Consider the following 10,772-nt stretch of genomic DNA (forward strand, 5'->3'; position numbering starts at 1 on the left):
CTTTCCGGGATGACTCTAAAATCCCATGTTACCAGGCATCCTCCCCATAAAGTGTGCATCATGATGTGCAGGTAAAGGATTCTGCGCGATATTCTGGGTGTCATTACCTTGGATCACAATCAGATTTTCCTGGATCATCCTTTCTATTTCTTTTTTCAAATCCCGACAACTTTCAACATTGTGCCCCTGGGCATTGGAATGGTATTCACACCTTTTAGAAGGGTCAAAGCTTCTTGCACGTGTGTCCAGATGATTTGGAGGAATAGATGCAATCATGTCGTGATGCTTTAACCTCTCAAATAAGCTTTCATAGGACTCTCCTATTGGTGTAAAATTATCTTTCAACCTTCGTTCCCCTTTATACTTCTGGCTTGGATATGGGTTATAGGGCACCTGAAAGCTATGTGGAGGCTTCTGGAGATTTTGTGATGCTCGTGCTCGCCTTCTGGGGCGTTTTGGTGGCCGGGCAACATACTGAGGTGGAACAATAGAGTGTTGTGGGTTCTGAGGGGGATAATCTTGCTCAGGGGATTCATAGATAACTTTAGGAGGCTGTTCATACCTTCGAGATGTTCTCCTAGGACCTCTTCTTGACCCTGATGTCATCATGATTTCTTCAGTCTTCTCATTTGTGTCGCAAAAATTATCAGACTCAACCCGGACAGCGTGAGTTGCAGCTTTAAAACTGCTTGACTTATAATTTTTCCTGTCTTAAGACCGTTCTCTATTATTTCTCCCATTTTGATTGCTTCCGAGAAGGATTTGCCAACTGCGGACATCATGTTCTAAAAGTAATCTGGCTCTTGCGCTTGAAGGAAGATAGTTATTAGCTCGTGGTCATCCATGGGTGGCTTAACTCGAGCTGCTTGCTCTCTCCATTTAATGGCATATTCCCTGAAACTTTCACTTGGTTTCTTTTTCAGGTTTGAAAGGGAAATGCGGTCTGGGGCAATGTCGACGCTGTATTGGAACTGTTTGACAAATGATTGTGCCATGTCGTCCCAGACATACCAGCGAGACGTGTCTTGATCCATAAACCATTCGGAAGCTACTCCCGTAAGGCTTTCCACAAAATAAGCCGTCAACAATTCTTCATTTCTTCCCGCACCTCTCAGTTGATTGCAATACCTTTTCAGGTGGGCAATAGGATCTCCATGTCCATTGTACTTTTCAAATTTGGGAGTCTTGAAACCAGGCGGCAAGTGGACATCGGGGAACATACATAGATCTTTGAAGGCAACACTCTTTTGACCAGACAACCCTTGCCTGTTTTTCAACCATTGTTCTAAGTTTTTCACTCTTTGGGTCATTTCTTCTTGTACCATCTTTCGGGCAGGCTCTTCAATCTTTGCAGGAAGATCAAACGAGTACGGGTGGTACTTAGGAGAGTGGTACTGCTCTTGTTGTGTCGCAAATTGTGACTCATGACGAGGCTGTCCTTGCCCACTGGCCCGTGCTTGACACCCTCTGGTCATTTGCTGTTTCAGTATTCTATTTTTTCCGGCACAGTAGACTCTTGTTGAACCCTCTCAACAAACCGACCAACTCAACTTTCTTCACAATTCAAAACAAAACATGTTAGAATGGACTCGGTCGGTTCTTATTACTAGCAACATCTTTTTACTTCTTTTTTTTTCAATTTTTTTTTTCAAATTCTTTTTTGTTGTGGTCGAATCTTATGGAGATTGCCTACGTATCATGACCCCGCATGAATCAGACCTTGCGTAGTTCGGACCAATAAAAGATGAACAATACTAATCATTTTTTTCAATTTTCATATTGGGTTTCAAAGGTTTGAAGAAGACCTACAAACTCGAATATCAAACAACCCACATATTTTAATCAAAAGATTTACAAACTCCAAAAACAAATGGCCAGCTTCCTTTCTCCGTTTGACAAATGCAACCAAACGGTTATTTTTGCAAATGTGGCCCCTTCCAAATCTCACATGAATTTTGAGGCTGGGGAGGATTATTTTGACACTTTACGAACTTGTCCATTCTTTTACGAAAATAACCTTGCGACAACTGAAAGATACTCTGAGGCTATTTCGGCAAGAACGGTTTAAGACGCGGCCGAAGCTGACTCGGCTTATTTTGACCAAAAATCTAAACGGTATTCACCTGACCGTTGACTCTTTGTTTTTTTTTTCAAATTACAATAAAAACCAGGTGTTGCAACACGGCCCTTCAGCGCCTCGGGGACGAAGATTTATAAGGATGTGTGGGTCAACTGGACCAAATCTTAAAAAATGACCCAAAGGTGGCTGTTTATGCAAAGTCAGCCTTCCGGCGTCCCTTTCGGGAACATTCGGCTGTGTCTTGACAAAACAGCGTCACCCGACTTCTTTATGTCAAAATTAAAATTTGACATAATATATTTTTTTTGGCTATTATTTTTTAGCAAAAGGGGAAGTTGGACACCGCCCGATTTCTTTATGACAAAATTAAAATTTTGACATTTTTTTTTTAAATTTTATTTATTGGTTTTTGGCTATTTTAGCAAAAAAGGGGGTTGGACCCGATGAGGGTTGCCTACGTATCTCACATCCGGTGAGAATCAAACCCGCGTAGTTCGGGCAGGTCATGAATAAAGTAAGTAAACTAATTTTAAATTATTATTATTATTTTAAATTTGTAAAAGAACTGCTTTGAAAGAAGAAATGAAGTATATATATTTTTTTTGAATTTTTGATTGATTTTCTTTTTGAAAGAAAGACTTCTAAGAATTCCTTTTCTTTTGATTTGAACTTTGAGAATTTCAAAAGTAAAAGGAAGATTTTTTTTTTTGTTTTTTCTTATTCCAAGAAGAAAGAAAATATTTTTTGGAATTTTACCTTTAATAATTTCTTATTCTAAGAAGAAAGAAAATATTTTTTTGGAATTTTACCTTTAATAAATGAAATGCTTTCTAAAAAAAATTTTTTTTTTTGAATTTTGAATTTTCTTTTCAATTTTTAAAGAAGAAGGAAAATATTTTCGAATTTGTTTTATTTTATTATATATATATATATATATTTTTAATAATTAAAAAGACTTTCTTAAAGAAGTCAATAATGGAAAATATTTTTGGATTTTTTGTTTTGAAAATTGGGAGTCTAAAAAAACTTTTCTAGACTTTTTGGCAGGACAAATATTTTTGCAACAAATAAAGATATATATACATTTTTGGAAATAAAGAAAAACTTTTTGGATTTATATATATATATATATATATATATATATATTTGCAACAAATAATAAAACCACTTTCAACGCGACTCTTTTTATTTTATTATTTTGAATTTTTCAGAAACGAATAAAAAAACTATTTTAAAAGTAAGACTCTTTTTCATTGTCATTTTCAGGGGAAGACAAACTATTTTCCTTTATATATATATATATTTTTTTTTCCTTTATATATATATATATATATTTTATTTTTTTGAAAAATAAGACAAAACAACGATTTTTTTTTTCTTTCTACTTTTTCTTTGGTTTTAATAAAACAAACTAATAAGACATTTTTTTTTCATTTTCTCAAAATTTCGGCAGAGTTTTGACAGTATTTGGGCATTGGTTTTTTTTTCAAAAATAAACAGTCAATTCCCTAACCGCTATTTCTTTTTTTCAATTTTAAAATATTATTCATGATATTCAAAAGTCAGTCAACACACAATCCCGATCAAATAAATGCACAAGTAGCAGCAAGTAAGATGCATCAGGATGGTCATTTTTTTTGGTACACCTGTCCTAGACAGACTCAACCCCTGTGTTGAGTCTCCAAAGTCAAATGCACGTGATGCAAACAATCGCTCCTACTAGGGATCCGGCATGAAGCTGAGTTATTCTAAGTGAAAAAAACCTGAGGCATATTGTTCTAGCCCTGGCTCACCCAAGTGGACAGCTTGAGCCGAAATGGGGGCAACGTGCCGGGAGCACGAAAGTCTGCCCGGCCTAGTTACTTGTCCCAACTTCGTCTTATTTGGTATGACTTCTAACAGAAAGGTGGGCCACGCGCACGTGTACACCATAAATTCAGAAGACTCAGAAAGAAGAAGGGTTTCGTAGCAGTTTTATATACACAATTCAGATAATATTAAAGCGGTAAAAGCATCATTTAGCACATTAGGCATATATCATGTAAAAATCATATAAAAAATAAAGCCAACTATAACAGTTATTTTAAGCTCGAATTCTTGAACCCTGAACCAGTGGTTCTGGGTTTTGTCCCCAGCAGAGTCGCCAGAGCTGTCACACCTCCTTTTTCCGCCCCGCGAGGGTGCGTGGGAGTTTTTCCAATTAAAGGACAGTCGAAACGGGATTTATTTGTTTTGTTTCAGAGTCGCCACCTGGGAATTTTAAGGCGTTCCAAGTCACCAATTTTTTAATCCCTGAATCGAGGAGAATATGACTCTGTTTGTTATTCTGCGAACCAGAAATCCTGAATAAGGAATTCTGTTAATCCGGAAGAAGGTGCTAGGCATTTCCGAATTCCGTGGTTCTAGCACGGTCGCTTAACTGTTATTATATTTGACTTTGATTTATTAAATGCATATTTATTGCCCAATTTTATTGTTACCGCTTCTATTTAGACTGCTTGTAATTAAGGACCCTTCTTCGAATCGAATCACGCATACGTGTATCCGTTTTATTTATTTTTTAACGTGAAAAATCGTGTTACGCGTACGTATACACAATGATATTGATAATATAATTTATTTATTTTTTTCGAAATTTTTATTTATTTATAAAAATAGACTTAAGTTCGAAATTGTGCTTAAAATAAAATTAAGAACGTCTGTCGCTCTTGTATGATTAAATAGTGAACTGCACATCTCAGGTTATATGAAATTAATTTGATATTCTCCGAAGAACCCCTTTTTAATAAAAATTTGCTCGAAGTTGCGCGAACGCATAATCCGAAATGCCTTTAGGAGTATAATCAAGTCACGCGAACGCATCCCTAATTATGCAAATTAGTTTGGGTCGCATAAATGCGTACCCATGTTTAAGAATGGAATTATTATTATACCGCGCCTAAAGCAATTAGCGTTTTATTTACTTTGGGGAAGGCCGTGAAATTTGTTAAACGGCCCATCCGAAGTCTAAGTAATCAATTAAACAGTTATTGAGGGCCCCGCAATTAGTGTGTTTTATTGGGCGAGGCTCATCTCATTTTATTAAAAAAAAATAGTCCTAAAATGCCTACATTTTCTGTTGAAATTTTTCTTTACAAAATAAAGAGAAAATGTCTTAATTTATTTACATGTTATTACCTAGTTACATTATACTAGGCATGTTCTCAATTTGTCAAATTAAAAAATAGCAATCTAATTTTAATCCTAGACCATTTACATGCTGAACTTAACCAATATTATTTAACTAAACAATATTTCTACCAAATTCTTACTAGATGGCCTATTCGTTTGATTTTTACTTGACGAAGTTACTACACCATTTATTTATTTTTGGCAATATATAGGTAGTTCAATCGTTAAGCTATCGTCGGATATTCCACTATATGTATTAAATAGCTACACGATTCTGATTTTTTTTGCAAACTAAATAAATTATACATACAAATAAAATTCAGAATATAATTAAAACTAATTCAAAATTTCAACTATTTATTTTTTCGTATTCATGCTTCATATTCGGATTACAATAACCAGCTTTCAGTTGTGTACCTGATATCGGAAGCAAAAGAAAATGATGATGAGAATCAGCGACAGTAATAACAATACAGCAACAACAGTCCAGCAGCAGTAACAACCCAGTAACAGACCGGTGGAGTAGTAATCCCAAAAACAAAAGCTTTAAGCTTTAAATGAAACAACAACCATTAATACTAATTTCAAACAAAGAAAGAAAGCAGTAGATTTTTTTTAGTTTTATTTTATTTTGAAAGCTTAAATATTTTTCAGAATTTTTCTCTCTTCTATTCTCTGTCCGTTTTTTTTCTCTCTATCTGTGTGTGTATTTTTTTTCGTATCTCTCTCTATTTCTGTTCTCTCTCTGTATCTTATGTCTTGTGTTCAAGACTTCACATATATATAATCTCATCCCATAAATCCTTTAATCAATTAAATCAATACTTTTTCTCTACCCAACTCATTATCTTTCCACTCATCCCCATTACATTAAATAAACATATCACACCACCCCATTATATTTTGTCCCCCATGCTTCATTTAAAATAATGCAAGATTCCCCTTTAAATTAAATCTTGTCCCCCCTTTATATTAAATAATCATATCACAACCCACCCCATTTCATTTTGTCCCCCATGCTTCAAATAAATAATTACAAAATGTACAATTCCTAAACTACCCCTCACGACCTTACTGAAATTACCAAACTACCCCTGAACGTACTACAAATTTACCAAACTACCCATCAGCTATAACACATCAATTAATCAAACTTAACCAAAATATAGACAATATGATCAATTTCTAACAATGTTCAAACAACAATATGAACACGGATGAACATCATAACAACAATATCACATGAACACGATTTTAACAACATTTCAACAACAAATCACATGAACACAAATTGAACAACAAAGAACAACTAAAATTTGATTGAACAATATTTTAGCAACAAACAATCCTATTTTCGGATTCAACAACAACAACAACAAACAAAGTATGAAGATTTCTAAATTCAATCATATTGAACTTAAAATCAACTCTAACAACATTACAACAAACAATTCTTATATTAAACTTTAAATAAGATTATGAGAACAATTCAAGAAATAATCATAAATGGTAAACAAGAAATCAAACTATACAAAATTCGGATTCAAGATCATCCAAACAAAGTATGAACATGAATGAATCTATTTTAAGCAACAAACATGACGGATTCTAACGATTCAAGCAACATTAATATTTTCTGAAAAATGCATAACACATGAAACAAATTGAAGAAATAGTTAATTAAATTTCAATTTGAATCTAACAAACATCAAACTAACAAATACTTACTTAAATAATAATACAAACATGAAATGAATATGAAAACAACTAATTAAACTTCTATTTTGAAATCTGAAAATTAATTTAACAAACAACATGAACAAACTAGAAAATTATTTCAACGACGAACAAATCAAACAAGAATTAAATCACTTCTTTATTTTGGATCCGAAAATACCAAACAAAAATATTACGGACAATAAATGAGATTCAAAAACCAACTAACCGGAAATGAATCAACGACGAACTTCGATTGTAAACAAATCTGTCCAAACCTCGACCAAAGCTCGAATGAAGCTTGAACTCGATTGGACATGAAGCAGTAAGTTTTCGGATTGGACCGAACGAGATGATTTGAGTCTCGAAAACAAACGAGATGGTTTTCGGACTCGTCAGCTGCTATGGAGATAATGGAGCAAAAGGCATCGATGGGGTTTGTTTGGGATGCAGCGAAGAGGAAAGCAGCTGGAGCTTCGACGAGCAGCAGGAGCTTCGACGAGTAGCAGTAGAAGAAGGCTGAAGCAGAAGCAGCGGGGAGCAAAAATGGCTGCGTCAATGGCGGATGCGGGCAGCAGCTGCGACGGAGAAGCAGCAGCGTGGTCTTCTTGGTCGACGACGAAGCAGTGGCGACGGGGAAGATGAAAGCAGATATAGCAGCAGCATGAAGTGAGGAAGAAGCAGCAGCAACGTGGGTTACACCATAACGAAGACGATGAAGCAAAGGCAACGATGGTTAGAGCTCGACGAAGATGATGAAGCCAAAACAACGATGGTGTTATGGTGGAGCTGGGGACGGCATGGTCGCAACTGGGGACGACAGGCGAAGCTATGGGAGGCAGCCATGGATGGGGTGTGAGGAAAGCTTGGAGAAGAAGAAGCAAAGGGAGGGGGGGCGGATGTGTTTTTTAGGTTTTTTAGGGTTTTTGGTTTTTGTCTTTTGTTTTGTTTTGTTTTTGTTTTGTAAAAATGAAAAAATGAAAATGAAGAGGGGGAGTTGGGTTATGGACTGGTCGACCCAGTTCGAAATGGACTGGGTCGTAGGGAAGATTGGGCCATTTTTTGGGCCTATGGCTTGAAATTGAAGAAGAGGCCTAATTCCGACTTTCTTTATATTTTCGCTCTCTTTTCTTCTTTTATTTTTTCTAAAACTAAATTATAAAAATACTTAAACTATTATTAAGAACTAAATTAAGTTATAAAAGCGCAAATTAACTCCCAATAACAATTAACGCACAATTAAGTATTAATTAAGCATAAAATTGCATATTTGGACATTAAATGCTAAAAATGCAAACGATGCCTATTTTTGTAATTTTTAATTTTTGTAAAACAAATTTAATTACTAACAATTGTAGAATTAAATCCTATATGCAAAATGCGACATATTTTTGTATTTTTTATTAATTTAGCGAATAAACAAGCACAGACAAATACAAATAATTTCTCAAAATATCACAAAAATTGCACACCAAAGAAAAATCATTTTATTTTTGAATTTTTTGGGAGTAATTCTCATATTGGGCAAAAATCACGTGCTTACAGTTACCATATTCGCTTCACTGAATGAAGCATATCAAGTAGGACGGGCTTCATAATTTTTCATCAAAAGCACATTGTTTGCCTCAATCATTAACGTATTATTATTATGGTGCGGTAGGACTCAAACTAATGTCTTATCCATATAAAGGCATGTTACGCCATAATAAGTTGGGACTCAAACCCAACTCTTATCATCATGGAGCACTAGGACTTGAATCCGATGTCTTACCCTCATGTTGTGGTGGGACTTGAACCCACCGTCTTACCCTCAATTAATAATAAAATATGCCAAAATATACTAGAGTCATCTCCGAGCCTTTAAACATGGCGAGTCTTTGACAACATTAGCAACGTAACTTACTTGTATTTAATCTATAACACTGTTAATTTTTTCTTTCTTTTTTTATGGAAATCAGATTTCTAATTCTAATGCCATGCATCGCTGGATAGTTTCCATCAATTCTCAAAAAGTGTCTGCCCAGACAGACGTATACACATAGGCAAATCAAAAAAATGGATGCAGTAGAATACAAACATAAGTCAACAGTTTACACTGCAGTCTAATGTAAAATAAATAGTGTAGATACCACTTGGCAGAAAAATTATCATGGAAAATAGATAAATTTGAGATGAGTATAAGATAAAATATGAATGAGTTAGAAGAATGTAACTGTATCTTTAATTAGCATTCAGTCGATTGGCTTCCATCAATTGTTAGACTTCTATTTTTATTTTGTTTGATAGCCACAGAATTGTGGTATAAGGATAGTGCACAACACATGCCAACGACATGAAATGCCAACTTATCACTTGGCAAAGCAGCAAAAGCAATTGTAGCTTCCATGGAAGGTTTTCACTTCTTTTAGGAAGTATTAGAAGAATATAGCAATTCATGTTGTTAACATGTTAAGAAACTTAGCTCAAAGTAACAATATAAAACAAGGAAAAACAAGCTAAGAGATATAGAGAGAAAGAGAAGAGATATTCTTATTTCCTCCATGTATTCAAGTGTTTTTCAAGTGTGTACAATATTACTTCGCATCCTCTATTTATAGTATTACATAGAGGTATACAAAAGAATACCATAAATATGACATTAAACAGTTGACATCATGGAGGAAGATCATGGGGAGGTTATAGAAGTATGAGAGTTACAACCATAACTCCATAAGTATTGGAGTAGTGGAAGTTATGGAGATAATGTAGAAGAGTAGTGGGTACTCCTTTATGATTTATGGACATCCTTCATTAGATAATTATTTATAACATAATAAAATATATTATATTATTTTAAAATATAAAATTAATAATTTATAAAAATAGAGAAAATAATTTTAAAGTTAATAACTAAAAATATATAGAAATGCAATAAATATTTTGGATAATTAATTTAAAATAAGCTAAATATATTTAGTAAATTATTATGGATGATGAAGCATAAAAAAAGTAATTAGGAAAAATAAGGGCTAAAATTGGTCGCAACATGTAGCAGACTTACTTCCATAAACTCTAGAACAAGGATGGGGATAGGAACATCGTGCTTGGTGAGTTGGAGAACTCAGAGAGACAACATAATTTTTGGTTTTGTAGGCGTATTAAGATTGAGGAGGTTGACGGGGTAATGCGGAAGATAAGCAGGGGTAAAGCGACTGGGCCAGACGAGATCCGGTGAAAATTTGGAAGGACGCATGCCAGGCAAGTTAGGAGTGAATTACTAGATTGTTTAACGTTATTTTTAGGACGAAGAAGATGCCCGATGAATGGATGTGGAGTTTGATGATTCTGTTGTACAAGAATAAAGGTGATATGCATAAGCGCAACAACTATAGGGGTATCAAGCTGCTGAGTCACACTATGAATGTTTGGGAGAGGGTGGTGGAGAGGAGGGTGAGGAGAAGTGTGTTTATATCAAGCCGGGGCGGTCGACTACAGAATCCATTCATCTTGTGAGGAGATTTGTGGAGCATTACAGGGAGAGGATGTAGGATTTGCATATGGTGTTCATTGATTTAGGAAAAGCCACGACAAAGTCCCGAGGGAGGTTCTATGGAGATGTTTGGAAGTTAGCGGTATTGTAGTAGCATACACTAGGGTGATATGTACGATGGTGCTAAAACTCGGGTAAGGACTGTGGGAGGAGACCCAAAATATTTTCCAGTAATAAACATCAAGGATCAACTCTTAGCCCATTTTTATTCGCTTTGGCGATGGATGTGATGACGCAACACATCCATGGGGAGGTGTCATGGTGTATATTATTTGC

At 35.0% G+C, this 10,772-nt stretch overlaps 1 long non-coding RNA gene across 1 annotated transcript; it reads right to left on the reverse strand.

Moving 5' to 3' along the window:
* Positions 1-5,569: 5,569 nt before the first annotated feature.
* On the reverse strand, positions 5,570-7,911 carry LOC142181575 (uncharacterized). Its single transcript, XR_012710230.1, has 2 exons — positions 7,197-7,911; positions 5,570-5,668 (listed from the first exon to the last, which is right to left on the reverse strand). It is a non-coding gene; the product is annotated as an uncharacterized LOC142181575 (long non-coding RNA).
* Between the last annotated feature and the right edge of the window lie 2,861 nt (positions 7,912-10,772).

The sequence above is a fragment of the Nicotiana tabacum genome, chromosome 6 (genome assembly GCF_000715075.1).
Source record: "Nicotiana tabacum cultivar K326 chromosome 6, ASM71507v2, whole genome shotgun sequence".
NCBI lineage: Eukaryota > Viridiplantae > Streptophyta > Magnoliopsida > Solanales > Solanaceae > Nicotiana > Nicotiana tabacum.